A 23938-nucleotide genomic window follows, 5' to 3' on the forward strand; every position below is an offset into this window, starting at 1 on the left:
TCACTGTTTTTTAAAGCTTGCAACTAAAAAAAAAAAATAGTAGCTTCATATGGTCCCACATATATGAGAAAAGAAATTTGGTGGCAACTTTCTCTAATGGTTGATGAGATTTTCTTAAATTCAAGGTCGCTATTGTCACACCAATTTTTATATAACACCCCATCGGTGTTTATTAACCCTTTTATTCGATTGTGAAAGGTTTGGTGTGGCTATAGAATTTTTTTCCCTCTTAGGGTTGACTTTTTTCTAGGTTTTTATTTGGAGTATTTTAAAAAAAAAGGGTTGTTTCTTAAATCCTCCAATAATTATTTTTATCCTCAATCTAATGTTCATCGGAATCCCAATTTGTTTGAGATCACACAAAATTACCCTTGATTAAAAATAAAAATAAAAAAGAGAAAAAATCTCCCCATCTCAATAGCTATCACTCTGCCATCAATTTTTGGAAATCTCGAATTGTCTTGGATCGCCCAAAGTAATCCTTGATTGTACCATGGAGAAAGAGTTATTATGCGTTCGATTTTGAAAAAAAAAACAAAAAACATGGGCCTTGTTTAATTTTGTGTGTCATAATATTTGCCTATGATTGTTTATTTTTGTTTATTGATTGGATCATCGATTGGCCTATGATTGTTAATTTTTGTGTGCCATAATGTTTGCCTACTCGATGTATCATAATCTTGATTGTCATATGATATGCATACCTTGATTTTAATTTGATGCGATGGAATTTGTATTGTTTTGATTAGAATATGAGGGATCCATATCCATATGATCTGATTTGGCCCACGGGCCAATTTATTTGAAAAGGGCCCCGGGTACACCCCACCCTATTTTGCACACACCACATGCACGTTTACTATTTTGCACACTTGCACGTCCCATATAGCCAACGTGGCATTAGTGCGTGGCCCGATCTCCTCGGAGATGCGACGTCATTCATGAAAACCACAACTCCAGTCACGTACCTCAGGGTATATCAAACTGGAGCATCAATACCGTCTGATCAGGTGATTCTGAGAGGTATATTGATGCACCCAGGCTGGAGCAACCTGAGTGTTTGACCTATTGTGAGCCACACAGTCACATGTCCCGATTGCCAATGTAGTACTAGTACGTGGTCGGTCCCCTCGTGGGATGCCAAACCATTTATGAAAGCTACAACTCTTGACTCGTACCCATAGGTATGTAAAAGATAATCTGAGTATATCAATTGCACTTCTTGGTCAAAATCGGTGCCTAAGCAAGATCTTGCCCCGCTATACCCTACTATACGAGGGGGATAGACTACGTCTATTCTAGACGAGAGGTATTTAAGTGGGCCCTTGCTCAGCATTGTGCGCCACCTCTCAACTGGAGATCAAATTGGCTGTTTTTGGCTTCAGAGAAGTGAGTTGAGGTTTTAGATTATCATCTATGTGGTATATCAAACCAAGTCACCACGTATCGAGAGGTATATAGGGGTTTTTGGGCAAGGGTGACTAGATAAAAATACATTGCACGTAGTAATCTTAGAGTCTAGAAACCTTCCCTATAGGTCACGACTCGAACTTATCATGGGTGTTCCCGTGTTGTTTATTGAATGGAATCTTATGAGACTGTGTGATTGATGTGAATGATGTGGATGATGAGATTAGAATGTATGATTGTCCTCAAGAATAAAAATTTTTACTTTTGGAAATTAAAATGGGTGCACCGACCCAATAAAGAATCCATTTCTTGCAATAATTCATAATGACCCAGTCCATCTCGATCCAACAATCATAATGGTCCGGGCCATTTAGATCAAAATGTAAATCAAATTCTTTTCTAAATTCGGGTTCCGACCCATTTTAAAAAAAGAAAAATATTTTCCAGAAGAAAAGTGTTTTCCAGAAAATTATTTTCCAGAAGAAGAAAGAAGAAAAAATGATTTACAAAAGATATATTTTTGCATAAACCTTGAAAATTTTCTTTTTTATATGGACTTTAAAAAATTACTAAAATGTAGTTTTCTAAAATGAAAATGACTTGCAAAAAAATAATCAGAATTGTGAAAATTATTATTCAATAAAAATATTATGTTTCAAGAGTGCAATAAAATTATTTTCCTTCTAAATAATCATTGAATGGATGAATGGTTTGATGTACATAAATCAATAAAATCTTAGGGTTCATTTAAAATATTATCAAGGGGGTAACACTGGAATTGATAATCCACATTTGATGGGGTTACTAGGTTATCATTGTACCTAAGCTCAATCGTCCATCGTTTAGCTAGAGTTGTAAATCCGATCAGTTAAGAGTAAACGTTAATATCAAGTCAACAATCAGAAATGACCTCAAAATTTCTCAACGTTGTCCAGTTGTTCTTTGAAGATCACAGTGCCTCAGTCATGCCTGTTGTAAGCAATGTCTCACTCCTCAGTCCTAATCAAGCCCGTTGTGGGTAGTCTTGAGTTTTCATTAGTTCGAGTCCCTTTTTTTTTCAGCAAGGTCATGTCTTCTTTCAAGTGAGTCTACTCTTTTCCTGTTGAGTCGAGTTAATTTGTCAAGTTTATAAAGGTGTCTGTTGTCCCTTCTAAATTTGATTGAATAAAGAAAATTTTTAAATACCTCGAGCACATTAACGAATTAACTAATAATCTAGTTTCAAGGATATATTTTTCTCCTGAACAAGAAGATAAGAGTTGGGCTCAAGAAAGCAAAGGTCATTGACCTCGAAACAGAAATAAATTCCTAAAGAGATTCAAATAGAACCATCCTATCTCTAAAGGAACACAAGGGGATAATGAATTTTCTCATAAATTTCAAAAGACTTGTTCGCGTGGGCCTATAAGGATATGTTAGGTGCAAGCTTGGGTGTTGTCTGACATGGATTAGATATTGAATTGATAAAATGAGATCAAAGAAGATCTTACAAAATGTATCAGTGCTAGATTTCTCAACATGGTAGAGCTCCCAAAATAGATTACTATTATCAAATTAATGAAACAGTTGAAGCGGTATTGATCTCTGATGATGGGTCGTACATTAAAGCTTAGGTTATCACTCTCTGTTCAAAGTTCGAGATTCGACATCACATTATCTCTCTACCGTCCTCAGATTAATGGAAAGGTTGAAGCAGCTAATAAAACATCTCAAAACAATCAAGGAAATATGTCAATCACACCGGGATTGGCTAGAGAAGTTACCATTCTCATTATGGACATATTATACTTCAATACAGTCTTTTACTAGAGTCACTCTAGTTTGACATGGAAGTAATCTTACCGGTTAAAAGGGAAAATCTTGTATCTCAAGGTCTTGATGGAAGTTAATTGTTAGAAATAGATTGGGTCTGTCAATGGAGAGGAGTCACTCGCATGTTTGACAAGAAAGTCAAAGTTCATCACTTATAAGTCAAGGATCTAAGCATCAGACTACCCAAAAAAAATTTTGAGTACTCTTCCTCGATCATAGAAATTTGAATTCAATTGGAGAGATTTAATCATTAAGAAAATATTATCTGGAAAAACTGTTAGACTTCAAGATCATGATAGAATCGAATTACCAGAGTCAACCAACCTTGACCGGATCAAATGGTACTACATTTAAAAATGCCATATTTGGCTGAATCAATTTTCCTGCTACCCAGTTTATTATCTCCTTTCTCAACCATTTGCAGTCTTTTAAAAAAAAATGATGCCTTTTTCTTTTTCAGCCCGATCACCTAACCTAGGGGAGGGAAAATTCGAACTACGTTTTAGTCTAATCCCAAAATTCTGGGGTATGTAGGCAACCTGAGAAGTTATTTCAGGCCCGACCACATCAAAATAAAAAAAAAATATAGATTCCCTGACAAAGAAAAAATCTAAAAAGAAATAATTCAAAAGAAAAAAATTGTCAAAGTGGGGAAGAAAATTTAAGGAAAAAGAAAATAATTTAAAAGGAAATGTCACACAAGGGGCATTTGGGTTTTTGAGCCTCAAAATCCCTTTCTTTTTATACCCAGTCCTAAGCTTACCCATGAAAGTCCTCCTAAGTACCGTGCGAGAAGTCAAGGAAAATAGCAAAGCATGATCAGACAACAACTCTAGAAGTTCAGAAGGGAAGAAGAAGAAAAAAATCTTCTAAGTTGAAAATCCAAAAAGGACGGCTTAGGCAAAAATTAAGGCAAGCTCGCAAGGTTGAAAATCTAAAAGAATGACCTTGGCAACAATCAAAGCAAGGAAAAAAAAAATTTGTAAGCTCGCTAGATCGAAAACCTAAAAAGGCGATCTAGGCAAAAGCTAGAGCATGCTCGCTAGATTGAAAACCTGAATAAGCAATCTAGGCAAAACTTAGAACTATCAAAAAATAAAAGAAAATCTTCGTTGAGTTGAGAAGCTGAAAAGATAGCTCGTGTCGAACTATCAGAAGTCTGAATGATCAAGTTTCAATATCCAGTTTGAACCAAATATAGGCTCAGTGGATACAAGTATCTCGTCTATGATTGATCTGAAGAGTTTCATGTCCCTAAGCGAACCGACGGGGAGAAAGAACAAATTCTATGATGAATTTCAGAAAAAAATATTTTGTTCCAATGTCTTTGAGCCTAACTCAAAATCTTCAATATAAAAAGTCAAAATTAAAAGTTAAACCTTTATTGCACTTGCGGTAATCAAGGATTTCAAAATTTTCATAACAAGAGCACTTCCTTTTTCTAAAGAGTATAGTTTCCCCCTTACACTAGGAGCATTCGTTTTCAAATTTTATTCAATTATCCCCAGTGCAATGTTTCCTGTCAAACTAGGGGCATTTGGTTTTGAAACCTAGTCAATTCCAACCCCAAAGGATAAGGTTAACTTTGAATAAAAGATTACCCTCTTGATAGCAATTTTGAAAACTCCAAAGATTCAAAGATAGTTAAATTGTTTACCGGACCTTCATAAAATCCAGTTTTTTATTTACCAAAAAAAAAAGAAAAAAAATCAAATGTAAGGTTAATCCCTTGTTTGTTCCCTCAAAAATTAGTTCATTACTCTTTCACCCTGAGTAGATAGAGTAGGACTCTCAAAAAGTTTAGTTCATTACTCTTTCACTCCGAGTAGGAAGAGTAGAACTTTCAAAAAAAAAATTAGTTCATTACTCTTTCACCCTGGGCAGGTAGAGTAGGACTCCTAAAAAATTAGTTCATTACTCTTTCACTCCGAGTAGGTAGAGTAGAACTTCCCAAAAAAATTAGTTCATTACTCTTTCACCCTAGGCAGGTAGAGTAGGACTCCTAAAAAGCTTAGTTCATTACTCTTTCACTCCGAGTAGGTAAAGTAGAACTTCCCAAAAAAACATTAGTTAATTACTCTTTCACCATGGGCAGGTAGATTAGGACTCCCAAAAAGCTTAGTTCATTACTCTTTCACTCCGAGTAGGTAGAGTAGAACTTCCCAAAAAAAAATTAGTTCATTACTCTTTCACCCTGGGCAGGTAGAGTAGGACTCCCAAAAAATTAGTTCATTACTCTTTCACTCCGAGTAGGTAGAGTAGAACTTCCCAAAATAATTAGTTCATTACTCTTTCACCCTAGGCAGGTAGAGTAGGACTCCCAAAACAATTGGTTCATTACTCTTTCACTCCGAGTAGGTAGAGTAAAACTTCTCAAAATAATAGTTCATTACTCTTTCACCCTGGGCAGGTAGAGTATGACTCTCAAAAAGCTTAGTTCATTACTCTTTCACTCCGAGTAGGTAGAGTAGAACTTTCAAAAAAAAAAAAAATTAGTTCATTACTCTTTCACCCTAGGCAGGTAGAGTAGGACTCCTAAAAAATTAGTTCATTACTCTTTCACTCCGAGTACGTAGAGTAGAACTTCCCAAAAAAATTAGTTCATTACTCTTTCACCTTGGGCAGGTAGAGTAGGACTTCTAAAAAGCTTAGTTCATTATTCTTTCACTCTGAGTAGGTAGAGTAGAACTTCCAAAAAAAAAATAGTTTATTACTTTTTCACTCCGGGTAGGTAGAGTAGAACTTCCCAAAGAAATTTAGTTCATTACTCTTTCACTCCGAGTATGTAGAGTAGAACTTTCCAAAAAAAAAAAATTAGTTCATTACTCTTTCACCCTGGGTAGGTAGAGTAGAACTTCCCAAAAAAATTAGTTCATTACTCTTTCACCCTATGCAGGTAGAGTAGGACTTCTAAAAAGCTTAGTTCATTACTCTTTCACTCCGAGTAGGTAGAGTAGAACTTCCAAAAAAAAAAATAGTTCATTACTCTTTCACTCCGGGTAGGTAGAGTAGAACTTCCCAAAAAAATTTAGTGCATTACTCTTTTACTCTGAGTAGGTAGAATAAGACTCTCAAAAAAATATAAATTCATTACTCTTTCACCTAGAGTAGGTAGAGTAGGACATTTAACTTTCTCCCAACTTTTGCTTAGATTTGTCTCAAATATCATTCAAATTTTCTCGAGTTTTGTTATACTCAGATTTTACTCAGTTTTCATAGTACACTCACTTACACATTTGCACTTTTTAGTTAAGGAGAATTCTTTAAAATTCAAGGATCTGACACTGTCAGTGAGACTTTGCGCTCAAGGACCTGACATTTTTTTTTTAGTTCGGGGAGAGTTACCCTCAAGGATCCGAACGCCCCGACGAATTGCTAAATCAGGCTGCAAAATGAACTGTCACTAGCTTTGGCATTCGGATATCGCACTATCTACCAAAATAGATTTGCTATCAAGTTTGCTTCAACCCTCTACCAAAGAGGAGCATCTATAGACACCCTATTTTTCCACTCGCCTGATTAATCAACTCGTCAACCCAATCGCAATGATTCCCAATGATGGATGTTATTTCCATTGCTTTGTTTTGTTACCAGATGTGTTTCAGAAATCCGGATAAGGTATCTCGAACTAACAAAACTGTAGAAACCATGCTACGCTAAGAAAATACGACTCTAGAAACATAGAAATCATCATCTTGCAAATCCAAAAAGAAGTTTCACGATAAAAATCACTAAAAAACTATCAAATTACCAAAATACCCCTAACATCAAAACAACCCTAGATCCTACATTACCTTTAGGAAAACTCTTTCGAACACATAAAATAACAAATCGGAACTAAATAAATCATTTTACTAATTTTAACAGAATTCGAAAAAATTACGAAAATGCCCCTTATAAAGTTCATGACCATTTCACACAAAAAATTCCATAAATGACACAAACTAATATTTCCATTGAATTCCTTACGAAAAATCGATTCTAAACATCCTAGAACATTAAAAATCGACTTAAAATGTGAAAAGTCCTCTCCGGGGGCAAAACGGTAATTTCATAATTTTCATAATTAAAAAATTTTGAAATTAATAAATAAAACATTAAATAATTAAAGTGAAACATTAATGAAATTTATTTAAAATTTTTGAATTAAAAAAATCGATCAATCGGACTTTCAAGTAAAATTGTTGACGGTTCGTGAGATATTTCTTTAAGGATCCCTCCATTTGGGGGTCCAAAGAATTAAAGATAATAATAGAGGGGGGTTCTCCAAAAATTTAAAGCCAATCAAGCAAGACTAAAGTCAATGTATTAAAGTCAATCAAGCAAGACTGAAGTCAAAATTAAAGTCAATTAAGCAAGGCTGAAGTCAAGATATTAAAAGTCAATCAATTAAGACTAAAGTCAAAATATTAAAAGTCAATCAAATAAGACCAAAATTCAAAATCATAATAGAGTTCTAATTAAATAATAACTCTATCTAATAGAGTTCTAACTAAAAAACAATTCTACCTAAAACAATTCGAATCAAAACACAATTCTACCTAAAACAAATCTAACTAAAACACAACTCTAATTAAAAGAACTCTAATTAAACACTAACTCTATCAAAATCAACCCTAAAAAAAATCTATAAATAGAGGTGTTCACACCCTATTTTCGTATCAAATCATAAACCCTAAGAGAAGTAGGTTTAAAAGCCCCCCTAGCCTCTCATAAACCCTAGTTTTGGAGCCCCAACTCCTTACCTAACATCCCTTCTTCAATTTTAGCCTAAAAAACACCTAAAAGCCCACCAAAAACACCTCAAAATCCATTAACAAACTTGAAGAATTCAGATCCAAGAAAGAAGAGATACCTTACCTCGGAGATCAAAAATATGAATGAGTCATAACAGACTCCTAAAGCCAAGGGTACAACAGATATTGATCTTCTATCATGCCCCCTCAAGATGGAGTGCGGGAACGAAGTCCAATCTTGGATTTGATGTGAAGAAACCGTTGTCTTGGAAGAGACTTGGTAAGAGCATCAGCAAGTTGATTTTCGGAGGAAACATGAGCAACACGAAGAGCACCACTTTGAACTTGATCTCGAATAAAATGAAAATCAATGGCAACATGCTTCATTCTTGAGTGAAAAAACCGGATTGGAGCAGAGTTGGGTGGCCCCAACATTATCACAATATATTACTGGACAGCAAGGAAGTGAAATACCAAGATCTGATAAAAGATAACAAAGCCAATTTAGTTCAGCAGCAGTATTGGCAACAAAACGATACTCTGCCTCAGTTGATGATCGTGCAACAGTCTTTTGCTTTTTAGAACTCCAAGAGACTGCATTTTTGCCAAGATAGACAATATAAGCTCCTGTTGAGCAGAAAGTATCTTTGTCTCCAGCCTAGTCAGCATCAGAAAATGCATTTAAACTGAGAGAGGAGTCAGTAAAGGCATGTAAAGTGGTGGATGAGGTTTGATAAATTTGTAGACCATCATCAATGGTACCCACCAAATAACGTAAAAGCCTCTTGACAAAGGACCAATGGTCTGTGGTTGGGCAATGCATATATTGAGAGAGTTTGTTGACAGCGAAAGCTATATCTGGCCGTGTAATTAGGAGATACTGGAGGCTGCCAACCACTTGACGATACTCAGATGGATCAGGAAGTGGAGTTCCGGAATTCAACATGAGAGAATGACTTATGGTGATGGGAGTGAGAACTGATTTGGCATCAATCATTTTTGTCTGAAATAAAAGATCCAGAATATATTGTCGTTGAGAGAGTAACATACCATATTCGTTGGGGACAACCGCTACGCCCAGAAAATAGGTTAAAGTGCCAAGATCCTTTAGTGAAAATCGCTGAGCAAGAACTGTCACAAACTGATTAACTATGGCAGAAGAGTTACCCGTAAGGATAATGTCATCTACATACACAAGTAGATACAAAATATGGCCAGCAGTGTTGAAGACAAATAAAGAGGCATCAGCATGTGAGTTCTTAAACCCAGAAGACAGAAGAAAATTTCTCAATTCCTGATACCATGCCCGAGGAGCTTGTTTCAGTCCATAGATTGCTTTCTTGAGTTTACACACATGTGTTGGATTGTCTTGATCAACAAATCCAGGTGGTTGTGACATGTAGACATTTTCGGAGAGGTTACCTTGAAGAAAGGCATTGTTAACATCTAGTTGTCTAAGAGACCAGCCACGACTTACTGCTAGACTGAGCACAACTCATATGGAGGTTGGTTTAACCACAGGGCTGAATGTGTCATGATAGTCTATTCCAGGACGTTGATGAAAGCCCTTGGCTACAAGGCGAGCTTTGAACCTGTCAATTGAACCATTAGATTTGCGTTTAATTCGAAATATCCACTTACATCCTACTAGATTTTGGTGAGTATCTGGCGGAACCAATAGCCAAGTTCCATTTTTGACTAGAGCATCATACTCCTCAGACATAGCTTGACGCCATTTAGGATCTTTTAGAGCCTGTGTCACTGTATTTGGTTCAAGGTCAGCTGGTGTGGAGAGTTGTGTGTGAAGATTCATTTTTTTTAGGGGTTTGTGGATGCTATTCTTGGCTCGAGTGATCATTCTATGAGTGGGCTGGGGTTGAGTTGCAGGTAGGGGAATGTTGGTTGTGGATTGGGGAGAAGGTAGTTGAGTTACATGGTTCGGTGAGGTGGGTTCAGCTATGGCGTTGGGCAGGGAGAGTGGTACTGGTGCTTCGCTGGGGAGCTGTTGAAGAGTGTCATCTGTCGATGGTGTATGGAGTGGCGTGAGAGGTGTAGTAGATACACGAATGGGTTGTGGAATCCAAGTGGCAATGGAGTTGGGTTGAGGACGAAGTGAAAGATTGGAGATGTGTGTGAATGGAAAGGAGGACTCAACAAACTTAACATGTCTAGAAACATAGATTTTAGAGGTTGAGGGATCAAGGCAATGATAGGCACTTTGAATTAAAGAATAGCCAATGAAGACACATGGTTTGGAACGGGAATCTAGTTTGTGAGTGGTATAAGGTTTAAGCCAGGGGTAACAAAGACAGCCGAAAATTCTTAATTTTGAGTAGTTAGGAGCTGTTCCGAAAATCTTTTCAAATGGAGAGGAGAGATTGAGAGTTGGAGTGGGCATTCGATTGATTAAGTAAACTGAGGTAGCAAAGGCATGAGACCAATAAGCTAGAGGAAGTGAGGCATGAGTAAGTAAGGCTAAACCAGTTTCAACAATGTGAAGATGACGTCTTTCGGAGAAGCCATTATGCTCAGGTGTGTGAGGTGGTGTAGTGAGATGAGAGATGCCATTTTCAGCAAGAAAGTTAGCAAGGGCGACGTATTCACCACCATTGTCTGAGTAAAGGGCCTTGATGTGTTTGTCAAAGTATTTTTCAACAATGGTTTTGAACCGAATAAAGATTGCTTTGACATCAGATTTTTGTTTTAGAGGATATAACCAGACATATTTGGTGAAGTGATCAATAAAGATGACATAGTATTTAAACCCTTCATTTGAGATTATTGGTGAGGTCCAAACATCAGAGAATATTGTGTCAAGAGGGTGAGCAGAGAAGATTGTTGATTTAGAAAAAGACAATTTATGGCTTTTATTGCATAAACAAGCATTACATGAAAAATCAGATGATATAGATGAAGAGGAGCCTAGTTTATTGCTGAAAACAATGTGTTTCAAGATTGAAAATGCTGGATGTCCTAGCCTATGATGCCACTCAGAGGGAGATGTCTTTATGCTGGAAAAGGCAAGAATTGGAGAAGAGATTGGCCACTCATATACACCATCTTTAGTGTGTCCCTTCAGTAGTGCAGCTCCCGTGTGAAGTTCCTTCACAATAAAAGAAGATGGTAAGAACTCAATAGAGACATTGTTTGTAACACAAAACTGTGAAATTGAAATGAGATTCTTTTTCATTGCAGGAACACAAAGCACATTATTTAATTGAAAGGTGTTTTGAGAGGCTGTTGTGAGAGAGGTGGAACTAGTGTGGGTGATTGGAAGATTAGAGCCATCTCCAATCATTATGTCATCCGAGCCACTGTAGGGAGTGTGGAGGGAAAGGTTGGTGAAATCAAAGGTAACATGATGAGAGGCTCCACTGTCCAAGAGCCACATTGGAGTGGGAGATGAACTAGCTGCATAATGTGCTCTTGGTTGCCATGGTGAGGTAGAGTGATTTGGTGGAGGAGTGGTGTTGTTGTTGGGTGAGGAAATTGGAACCAATCGAAAGAAGGGGCACTTTTTTGCAGTGTGGCCTTGGATTCTGCAGATCTGGCAGTATCCTAGGTATGGACGAGAAGGACGGTTGCCAGGAGAAGAAGGTGGTCCACCATTTGGTGGTGTGGAATACCGATTGGCATTATGGTTGGAGGGACGCCAAGAGGTGTTGTTGTTGGAACCTGAGTGAGAGCGCCAATTTGGTGTGTTGCGGCTGGTAGGATTGGCAGTGGCTGGGAATGGAGATGGTTCTAGCATTGGCATTTGCAAGGTTGCTTCAAAGTTGAGCAATTTTTCATGAAGTTCTTCAAAAGTAATTGAAGAATCTCGGGCTTGAACTGCCCTAACTAATTCCTTGTAATCATCTCCAAGGCTGTCAAGAACTTTCTCTGTTAGATCTTCTGTATCAAGTGGGACTCCAAGAAGGGCGAGTTCATCAGATCGGGCTTTGATGTTCTGCATATATTCTGAGATACTTTCAGAACCTTTGGTGAGTTTCTTTAGAGAGTTTTTAACTTGGTTGATGCGTCCCCGAGATGGCTTGGCATATGTGTTGGCCAAGGTATTCCATGCTTCACAAGAAGTTCTGGATTGAGCAATGAAGGGAATGATAGTTGGGGAGAGGGAGCCAATGAGGGCATTGAGGATGAGCTGGTCTTGTCTAATCCAGAGAGTATATGCTGGATTGGTATTGGTGATGTTATTATGAGTGATGGTGGCTGTGGGACATGGTTTTGTTCCATCAACATAGCCTAGGAGGTCATACCCAATGAATAGGGTGTGAAACTTTAGTTTCCAGGATAGATAGTTGCTGGATGTGAGTTTAAGAGGAGTTTGGGCAGCTACATTGATGGTAATGAGTGTATTGTGATTGTCATTGGTGTTTTGAAAGGATGTTTGGGTAGGAGTTGTGGCCATTATGGCGAGAAAGGGAATGGAAGGTAGGAAGGAAAAGGGAAAAAAAAAAGAAATTGGACTATCACTTATGCTCTGATACCATGACAAAGTGAAGAATGAATAGGCTTTTGCCTTATTACTTTTCATTAATCTATTAGCAGAATATATATAGAGGAGGATTACAACTGAGAGCTAATGAAGTTGTTACAGATCCTACATATAAGGAATGAGTCATAACAGACTCCTAAGGCCAAGGGTGCAGCAGATGTAACAAATATGAATGAGTCATAACAGACTCCTAAGGCCAAGGGTACAACAGACTCCTAAGGCTAAGTGTACAGCAGATGTAACAAATATGAATGAGTCATAACAGACTCCTAAAGCCAAGGGTACAGCAGATATTGATCTTCTATCACCCAACAATAGCCAATACAACGGTAGAAGACTGGGATAAGACATTTAATGTCAATACCAAGGGTATGTTCTTATGTTGCCAAGAGGCCACTAATCGATTGACACGTGATGGTGGTGGACGGATCATATCGTTCTCTTCCTCTATGGTTGGTGGGTTATATCCAGGATATGGGGCTTACGCAGCTTCAAAGGCAGCTGTAGAGACAATGACAAAGATTCTGGCTAAGGAACTTAAGGGTACAAGAATAACTGCTAATTGTATTGCACCGGGACCTATAGTGACCGATATGTTCTTAGCTGGTAAAACAGAGGAAATGGTGAAGAAATTGGCTGACGCATCCCCCTTAGGCCGACTTGGTGAGACAAAAGATGTTGCCCCACTTGTCGGGTTATTAGCTAGCCATGAAGGTGAATGGATCAATGGACAAGTGATCCGCATCAATGGTGGCTTTATTGTCTAACTACATACTCCATATGGCCATGTTTCTTTATATTAGACATTTTGCTTTTATAAGATCAGAGTGTTTTTCGTTAGATGTGGAAACTTCATTTATTGGGTTTTCTTGATATCCTGTCCTTGTTATGTTTGCAGTATGAATTTGTAATAGAGAAACGAAAATTAGGTATTGAATTTCTATTTTCATTACTTGTTTGTTATAAGTAATCGACTTAGTAATCATTTGTGTATTGCTATAGGGAGATCAATAGATGTGCCAATTCTTTTTCTAAGAATGGTTTTGGTTTATGTTCCTTGGTTTCTCGGTTCAAATTTCAGTTCAGAGTTCCCTAATCTAGATTGATCCGAAATCTTACGATTAGGTAGAGATAATTTGTCTCTTGGTTCACTAGTTCGGATTATACAACCAGGTAGAGATAATTCAAGCATGCAAGTTAATTGAGATTTTTTTTTTTAAGAATTAAAGATAAACTTGTTAGGACCCAATTTGTGTGGTCCATTGACCTACACGGTCTTAGTAACTTTACTTGCACAAGGATTTATATATTAAAGATGTTAATATTAAAGTTGATTCACAATATTGTTAGAATTAGAAATACACTCTTTAAGTTTTAGTAAGAAACCCTGATAGATAGTGTAGAGGCGAAATCCGGAGAGGCGTTAATGAACTCTACCCAATTGATCCGAAGTTGCTCTTTTCTTCTCCCTGGAAGCACTGATGTGGTACCTGCTAAGAATCCTCCGACGCTCAAGTTAGAATTTGTAGAAGAATAGTAATAATAATTCCTGCAGGTTGTTCTAGTGGAGCAATTGAACAAGCAACCTGCTCATATCAGTATTTTAGGACTTTTACAAAAATCAGAGGAACACCAAGAAGTACTGTTGTGGCGCTCTACCAAATGCTAGCAAAAAGCCTCATGACAGATCTCGAGGCACAAGGTGACGTCTTGAAATTTCGATATGGTCCCCTCTGTTTATGTTAGTATTCCAAGGCGTTCAACTTGCACCTGATAAACGACATACAATCTTGTATATATACATACAAAATATCACAGTAGCAGAAGCCTACATACATTTAATAACGTACGATAGATCAGAGTACGGAAGGATAACAAAATTCAGAATTATACAACTATTTTCTCACTTTAACAAAAGTCCTAACGCTCGATAAAAAAACCCATAATACTCCTAGACAAATCTAACACCATTAGGGGTATTGCCCCAATACTCATCAAATGACGGACTCTGCCTGTCTATCTGACCCACCAGATGATTCTCACTCGTTTTCTACACCTGCCTCGCCAAGCTTCGGATCTGAAACTAAAAAATAGATAAATAAATGGTGAGTAATAATGGTTACCTATTAAGGAAAAAAATAATTTCTGCCAATAACCTCTCCTATATGAACGAATAAACATACTGAATCATTTTAAAATAAGCAAAATTTTACAGAAGAAATTACGATTAATTAGTACATATAACCAGGGATGAGCAACTAAACGTTTTAAAACTCACATTATATCGATCGACAGTACTCACTATAATATTTTCCTTTTATACAAGACTAATTGATCAAGTGAAAATATTAAACATGCATTTCATTTTATATATCAAAATAAGACAATATATACATAATACACAATGGTGGAGTAGTGGAATTAGAGAGTTGGGATTTATGACTGGATCGTTCTCAGTCGGGACATGGTATTTCAATATGTCAAAACGTTCCACTACTATAGATTGTTAGGGATTACTGACTAATCATCTTCGTCTATGCCTATTAGGCGTACATGTGATTCCCAAATATATAAACCATTCATATACGACCACCTTTACATTACAAGTTCACTGGTAAAGATAGAGAGAAATAACTTGGATTCCAATTGTAACTCCACTCTCATACGTGTCCCATACCATGTATGAGTTTGGTGATCCCTACCGAACATCCTAGGATAGTACACCACTTCGGATCATATGACGCACTATCCCTTCAGGCATTCACAGACTCTTTAACAACTCACAAAATAGCTATATATATTTTCTACCATGCAAGTGTGGCTACTCGGCCTAAAATAAATAATAGAACGAAAAAGTAAACAACGCCTCATGCTAATAGAAAGTAAATAAACATGCAACAAGTAGCATATCCCAAGATATCTGTTCACCAAACCTACACACAACACAATAATGTAAAATGCGGACATCATCCATCGGGTGTGACTTTGACATTTTACCGTTTCATAACATTTTTTTTTTCGATTTTTACTGTTTTCAATCTTTCAAACAAAATATCCACTTTCTGATATTCATCAACTCAATTTGAGTTCATTAAATATTAAATTTTTTTTTCAACTACGAAATTCATTTTTATCAATAACATTGAAAAAGTATAAAACTTAAATCAAAACGAGGTCCGAGCGGTGCATAGGACCCAACTGACGGAAATAACCCGTTGAAATATCTTATCCACATATAATTTATTATAAAATACTATTAAACATATCAAATATGCAAGTTCTGACGTGAATTTGAAATAATTAATTCAATTCTAATTTTTGAAAACACATCACAAATTTTTAATAAAATCCTAAATGTAATTTTCACAATCTACGATTACTAAATAAAAATTGAAAGTTCCTTATAATCTCTGTGCGAAAGGATCGAAGTGCGTGCACGAAATCTAGGCTATCTACACGAATATCAAGGTGGTTTGAATTTTGTGACGGCTGATTTTTTATTCTAATCAGGTGATTTCGAAGATCTTGATGCCATCGTCCTTTCTCCCTTCTGCGGTGGATGACGATTTGATCAAAAAACGGATGAAATCTGAGGTCGAAGTTACGAAATCCCGTATATATATATGGCTATGTTTTGATGATACAGAGCGAAAAAAAAACAGAAGGAAATTTGTTGGGTTTTGTAGAGAATAAGGCTACGAATGTTTCTCCAATTTGCGTCAAAAGTCGATAGCGAGCCGTTTGCAATGAATCTAAGATGGAAAATAGGAAGAAATCAATTTTTTTTTGTTATTTCGTTAGTTGGTTTTGGGACAAATTGAGAAAATGAATAGTGAAAAAAAATAAAAAATATATTTATATAAATTTTTGGGATGAAATCGATATTTTGCCTATTGTTTCGATCGACGATAACTTGATCGTCCTGACTCCAAAAGTGATAAATGAATACTTTATTTCGTCTAATTTTTTTATTCCACATCTAATGGTATGGTCAATTTCTATAAAATTCTGTTTACAAAAATTTACATTTTTGGCCTGAGGTGACCCCTAAAATTGACGTCATTTTCGTTTTTGACGATAAATCAACTTTCTGTGCTCCAAAAATGATAAATAAATAGTCCATGTTCAATAATTTTTATTACGAACATAATGGTATGATAAAATCTTAAAAATTCTTACTCTAGTAAAAAGTCATTATTTTAGCTTGTTCCGACTCGGTAATCGAGGATTTTGCAATTTTTCTGTTCGGACTCTCATTTGAGCATGCTTATAAGCTAAAGCATGTTTTTCAATCATTTTAAATCCAATGGTGAGGTTAGGTTTTCTTAAAAATGATAAGAAACCTCCTAAAGTTTTACCCCTAAGACCCACTTTCAAGATTTTCTCAAAATTTCACTATTTATTTTTTCTTGAGATACGAATTAAAATTTTGGGTTTTTACAACTGTTAAGAGTATTGAGAAAATCACATGTACCTATGACTACTTCGCCAGCACGACTAAAACAAACAGTGGGTCAGATTATGGCTCTCAACCCCATCATATTCACAGAAAAATGAATTCGTATCAAAGAGGTAGGAGCACGTCGAACTATTAAATATCATGGTCATATGAAAGGGCATGATGTTTGATCAACAATGGTTCAACCCTCAGTGTCTGTCATCTTGAAATATTTCATAAACTCAATGCCAACTGGTCACATGTCAATCCCAACAATAAGGTTGTCCGAGGTTTTGATAATTCAAGAAGGGCCTTCCTGGTAGAGGGGGATTTACCGATCACTATAATCCCTTATTCGTTCAAAGTAACGTTTGAGGTCATGGAAATACCGATAACATTTAACGTGCTATTGGGCAAGCCATGGATTCATATTGGTAGGGCGGTACCACCAAAGAGTCCAATTTATCATGGGGCAAAGGATGATATCTGTACTAGAAGAAAACTTGATTCCAGTTGGGAGGACTACATACGCTCCCTTTATTGACATAGAAATAACGAAGGACAAAGCACTGTACCATTCCTATCAATTTACTGCTGCTAATCACGTCGAAAAAGGTAAAGAGAAGGTAAAGGCTGAACTATTAAGGGCAAATCTAATGATTGGCTGGGTCATGAAGAAGGTCGATTATAAATCCAAACAAGGGTTAGATTAGGAGGAAAATGGAAAGCCACACTAGTCGAAGCAAAAAAAACATATTCCTTATTTCAGTTTGGGGTTTAGACCTACGAAAAATGATATATCAAATATGAACGATAAAAAGAAAAAACTCCGGCTAGTCAGGAAGCAAAATCGTGAACCGAACGTTTGGAATGTGGGCAAGGTTCCTTATATCAGCGTTAACTTCCCGAAATCTCAGGTCAAACCCGACAGTCTATCAGAACAACTGCCAACAAAGCCAACTAGAAAGTCGAGAACAGTAAGTTTCAAGTCCCAGCATAATCAAGAAAACTCGGTTGTCGAGTCCCAATCCTCCCTTGTGGAAGCCATTGATGTCCGATTCAATAGGGATTCCAACGAGAATCTACAAGAAATAACGGAAGTCACCACAAGCAAAGAAAATGAATCACCTTTCCCCATAGGCATCGATTGGGCATCAGTCATCATCCTACTAAGCTTGGGAGGGACTATGCCCGACCCTAACAATATTCAATCGAAGATAATGATCATTTTCGAACCACCAAACAAACCACTTTTTCAACTCATCTGCCCCATCAGAGAAAGAAAAGTCTTGAACAACTGAGAAGAATTCCCATTGACCCTTAAGGTCATCTATTATCTCAATAAGAAGTTTACGGAGTACGAAGCGAAATATTCGACACTTGAGAAGACTTGTTGTGCATTAGTCTGGGCATCTCAACGATTGCATTACTATTTGCTTAGTTACTTGACTATGCTTATTGTTAGGATAAACCCCCTGAAGTACCTTTTCGAGAAATCAACGCTAACAGGTCGCACATTGTTATCTGAGTTTGATATCACCTATGTCACTCAAAAAGCCATCAAGGGACAAGCCATTGCCGATCACTTAGTCCAACTCCCATTATCCGATTACGAGCCATTAAAGACAAATTTTTTCGATAAATCCATATTACTCACTGAGAGTGAGGACGATGACGAAGAATCAGGCTGGAAAATGTATTTTGATAGAGCAGCTAATCAGAAAGGGAACAAAATAGGGGCAATCTTGATTAAGCCAGATGGATCCCATATACAAATTGCTATCCGATTAAAGTTTCAGTGTTCTAACAACAAGGCTGAATACAACGCATGCATGATAGGATTGAAGCAAAGCTTAATCTTGAGGGAGATAAAATCGACGTATTCAGATATCCAAGTCTAGTAGTCTATTAGACGACTGGAGAACGGAAGACCTGAGAGCAGAGATTGATCCTTTACCATGGGTATCTCGAAGAATTAAGCTCAAGATTTAATAGGATTTTATTCACATACATGTTGAGAGCTAAGAATCAATTCGCAGATGCATTAGCTACGCTCGCTTCCATGATCAGTATTTTAGAAGACCTAGTCATCGACCCCATTGAGATTGAAATTCAAGATGAGCTGACGTATTGTTTACCCGTTGAAATAGAAGAGTCTGAAGAAAAGCCATGGTACTCAGACATCAAAGCATACCTCGAAGATCAAAGCATGCCAAATGATCTTAAAACCATTCATAAATTGACAGGCCAATTCTTCCTAAGCAATGGCATGTTGTACAAGAAATCACATCACAAGGTTTTATTTCGATGCATGGCATAAGTAGAAGCAAAATGACTAATCAAGACCATGCATGGTGGAGTCTACGGACCCCACATGAATGGTTATATGCTAGCTAAGAAGATTATACGGATGGGGTACTACTAGACAACAATGGAAAGTAATTGCTATCAGCATGTTTGCAAATGTCATATGTGCCAGATTTATGCCAAGAAGATCAACGCTCCACCTTCAGAACTGCATAATATGACCGTTTCTTGGCCCTTTTCACTCTAGGGCATGGACATCATTGGCCAAATCTCGTTAAAAGCTGCAAACGAACATCGCTTCATTTTAGTTGCTATCAACTACTTCACCAAGTGGTTAGAAGCTGCATCATATGCCAATGTCACGAAGAGCAACGTAGAAGGAATGAGTCGTTGGAAACCACCTCTCAAACATAACAAGAAATAGAGGTCAATCTACCTTGAGAGCAGGAATCTGAAGAAAAGCACCTTACCCCACAGTGGAAAATTGCGTTATGATATCATTAGAGAATAGGGCAGCTGTTGAAAGAAAAGCCCTCCATCTCCCCCTAAAACTCGTAGAGGGATAGGGGGTGGGAATGTCAAATTGTACCAAAATAAATAAATTTCGCCCCAACCTACGAAGAAAAGAGGTATCAGGAACCCTCTCACTTTCCTTCTCGGGGATCTCGACCCTGGGAGCTTCCCAACCCACAATGCCTCTACTAACGGCCCTATCTGCCTAACTTTTATCACCTCGTCTGCCTCTGCTACCATTGCTGCCTGCAAGGTCTTTAGTTGGACCACTCTGAGAGGTACTCGCCTCGTCAGCACTGTTACCTGAAGAAGAACTAACCGCAGAAGAAGAATTCGGCCTCCACAAAGGCCAACCCGGCCTGCCTGACTCTATCGCTACGCCGGGCCCTAAGGTAAAACGGGTTTGGGTTCTTGGTCTTACTTCATTCTCCTCATTAGAAGAGTGCCGTGCCACGCCACGCCACTCAAGTCCTCATTTCTTTCCCAATCTACAGGCTACCGAATTGTCAAAAGCACCTTACCCCACAGTGGAAAATTGCGTCCTGATATCATCAGAGAATAGGGCAGCTGTCGAAAGAAAAGCGCTCCATCTCCCCCTAAAGCTCGTTGAGGGATATGGGGTGGGAATGTCAAATTGTACCAAAATAAATACATCTCGCCCCAACCCACGAAGAAAATAGGTTTCAGGAATCCTCTTACTTTCCTCCTCGGGGATCTCGATCCTAGGAGCCTCCCAACCCACTCTACCTCTACCAACGGCCCTATCTACCTAACTTCTACCACCTCGTCTGCCTTTGCCACCAACCTTACCGATCTACCCAAGCCTACCCACTCCCAACCTAGAAAAACTAAACCCAATTACAAACCCATATAACTCACCCATTCAACCTATCGTGTCAAACGAATACCAGATCGACAACCTAAACTTGCAAATTACGGACCCAACCCCAGACTTCACCTATCCAAGCCAGTTTCACCCAACATATCCTAAGCACGATACTGACACTTGTCATTCTACACCTATCCCATCCATCTCAACCATCCTATCTTGCCAAAACTTGCAGGCTTAATCAGTCACTAGACTAAAAACAAGTCGACCTAAGCAAGCACCATCCTACCTAACCAAACCCCTATCCACATGAAATTACTCAATCATCCATCACAACCATGACACGACATCATTCAAAAAAAAAGGAAAATGTGTGGGTGTCCAAAACAAGTCGAAATTATTTATTCTTATACAAGCGAAAAGAAGCCAAGATAAAAAAGGAAAAGAAAACAAGCATGACAAACAATATTTTCACATCAAAAGCATGCTAAATAAATAAGGGAGAAAGAAAAAGAGGGAGAAGTCAACTTGCCTAAACTAGTCCATAATCCATACCCTGAACCAGTCCTAAACAGTCCCTAATCCATACCCTAAAACAGTCTCCAAACAGTCCCTAAAAACTACCTCTAATAACCACTCAAAACAACCCATGAACAATACCCAAATCCTTGCTAAAACCACCCAAACCATACTCAACCCCGGATATAATCCCACTTATCCCTTCACCAATATCCACATCTAACTAGCCCCATTCTCGCCCCAATTCATCTCCTAAACAGTCTCAAATTCTGACTTGAAACATCCGCTAAACAGTTCAACTCACTACATCCAAAACAGCCTCTATCCATCCTAATTTCTTGCCCAAAACAGTCCCCAAGTCCTAAACACCCTTTGAAAAACACCCGAATCGTATTCAAATCCCCAAGATTACCTCACCTATCTCTTCGACAAAACCGTTACCTAAAACAGTCCCTAGAACCACCCAAATATCAGCCCCCTAAAATCATTCCTAACCACCCCAATTTCTCACCCTAAAAACTACCCTTACTCACCAACCATTGCCCCATTAGTCCGTTCCAATGCACCCCAACATAGTACATCAACCACCAAACAACCGTTGCCATCCCCGCAATTTCCAACAAATCACCAATCATCGTCGATCAATCCATGCCTTCCCTCGTACCTAAAAATCAATCCCCCTACACCTTCACCACACCCTGGGAAACTCTCACCCAAAATAATCACCCACAAACCAACAACCTCAATTATCAACAAAACCACCCATTCACCTCCCACCGTTCTCCAAATTTCACAAACCAACAAATCCACAATCCATTCAACAAATACTTCACATAAGAGCACCACCACAAGAGATGAAGATAGAACAAAGTAAAATAAACTATAAGCAAAAAAATTATAGTAAACACAAAAAAAAAAACCAAATATATATAACAATAATACGAAAGGGTGTTGTTTGTGTCCACTATAAATCGAAACATCTATTCTCATGTTATAATTCCAATAAGCAAGAAAAGGAAGGGAAACGAAGAGGGAAAACAAAAATAGAACTCACCTCGACAAGTAAATCGTAGAAAAGCTTCCCAAAGCTCTAAGTCACCTCCACAAGTGTCCAAATACCTCAATGCTTGCAACAAAACAACCAAATGAAGGACCCAAATCAACAGAATCAAGGAGGCAAAAAGAGGGAGAGAAATCACGAGGAAGAAGAAGAGAAATTGAAAAGAAAACGAAGATGAAACAGAAAATGAACGGGCATGAAGGTTTTAAAACACTTGAAATCATACTGGTCTGTGTTACTAGTATGGATGGGAAAATTTTCTTTGCATCCGTGCTCCAAGCACGGATGAAATAAAAAATATCATATATGTTTTCCAAACACAGATGAACTGGGTCCAAATGCTATCTGTGCTCCATGCACGGATCAGTCAATAAAAAATTCTAAAAATACAAAAAAATCAAAAATATAAAAAACTAAAATAAAAAAAATTCAAATATCAAAAATTAAAACCAAAGAATTTCAAAACCCTTTCAAGTTGCACTCAACTCCAATTTGTCAAGGCACGACCGAAGAAATATCTGAATTTCAAAATTCATCAAATTTTCGTCAAATCCAAAATCTCACACGGGCTCCACGCCATCGAGATCAAGGAATCAAGAAGGTAAAACTTTGTTAGACCCCATACTTGAGTAACCATTTTTTACAAAAGTCATCAATGCAATCGATAATTCAAAGTTGTGTTTTTGCAAAATCTTTTTGACCCGTACAAATAGGGGTTTAGTCTATTCTTTGCAGTTCTTTGCATACAATTCCTACAAAGAAAGATAGTTGTAAACACCCCAATTTGAATGGGCCCACACTCGAAAGGACCCAAAAAAATCAGATTTTCTAAATAATTCATCAACGGGCCTAAAAAGCCTAATTTGCCAAAATGTGACATTTTGATCGATTCGAGGTCCCTAAGACCCCCTAAAGGTCTAATGGGCCCACCCAAGAGACTTGGTGTACCCCTACCTCCCCCATATTTCACCATTCCACTCTCGAAATCGAATTAACCCAAGCCCGCTCAAAGCCCACGAACCCTCAACTCACAAAAACGCATTTTTCACTTTACCCCCTAATCTAAATTTAATCCCACACCACCTAAATCCTAAAAGCATACCCACCCTAAAAAATCCATTCCAAAATGACCCTAACCGATGCCAAAAACTTAAAACCCTTCCCAAAATCCAAGCCCAATACTCCAAAGCCCAAATCCATATCAAATTCACATCCAACCCATAACCTTAACCCACAAATCACTATTCACATCAACCAATCACTCCTTTTATCATCAAAGGAGACACATGTCATCACCCCCTCTCACCTCCCTCATCCAATTACCTACTCCCATTACCTTTCTCTAACAATCTATCTACCCACATTACCTCTTTTCAAAAATCATCCCAACCCATACCCTTCCCTAATCTACCCACCTCACATTTTTCTAACACAACCAATCACCCACATTATAACCCATACCCCTTATACCTTAATCCAATACCTTTTTCTAAACACCCTACCAACTCACATCACAACCCACATCTCCCCTCATTATTTCTTACAAACCAAACCCACCCACACCCCTCATTTTCAATCTACACTCCTTCTCAAAAATCAACTCATCTAATCACCTCACCTTCCCATCCATTTTGACAAATGTCATCATCCCCCTTACCTTATCAAAATCCAATCAATTAAACCCCTTACACGACCCATTCTCTTAATCTAAGCACCTCACCTTTTCAACCTACCTAACACTCAATCAACAAACTACTCCCTTACACCCCCATTCTCCCTATCTTACATCACCAAACACTCCACCCAAATGGATTGG

At 37.8% G+C, this 23938-nt stretch overlaps 1 pseudogene; it reads left to right on the forward strand.

Annotated features, from left to right (window-relative positions):
* Positions 1–12707: 12707 nt before the first annotated feature.
* On the forward strand, positions 12708–13269 carry LOC147384397 (NADPH-dependent aldehyde reductase-like protein, chloroplastic pseudogene; annotated as a pseudogene).
* The last annotated feature ends 10669 nt before the right edge of the window (positions 13270–23938 follow it).

Source organism: Akebia trifoliata, chromosome 15, assembly GCF_017979445.1.
Source record: "Akebia trifoliata isolate Shusen 1 chromosome 15, ASM1797944v1, whole genome shotgun sequence".
Lineage (NCBI taxonomy): Eukaryota > Viridiplantae > Streptophyta > Magnoliopsida > Ranunculales > Lardizabalaceae > Akebia > Akebia trifoliata.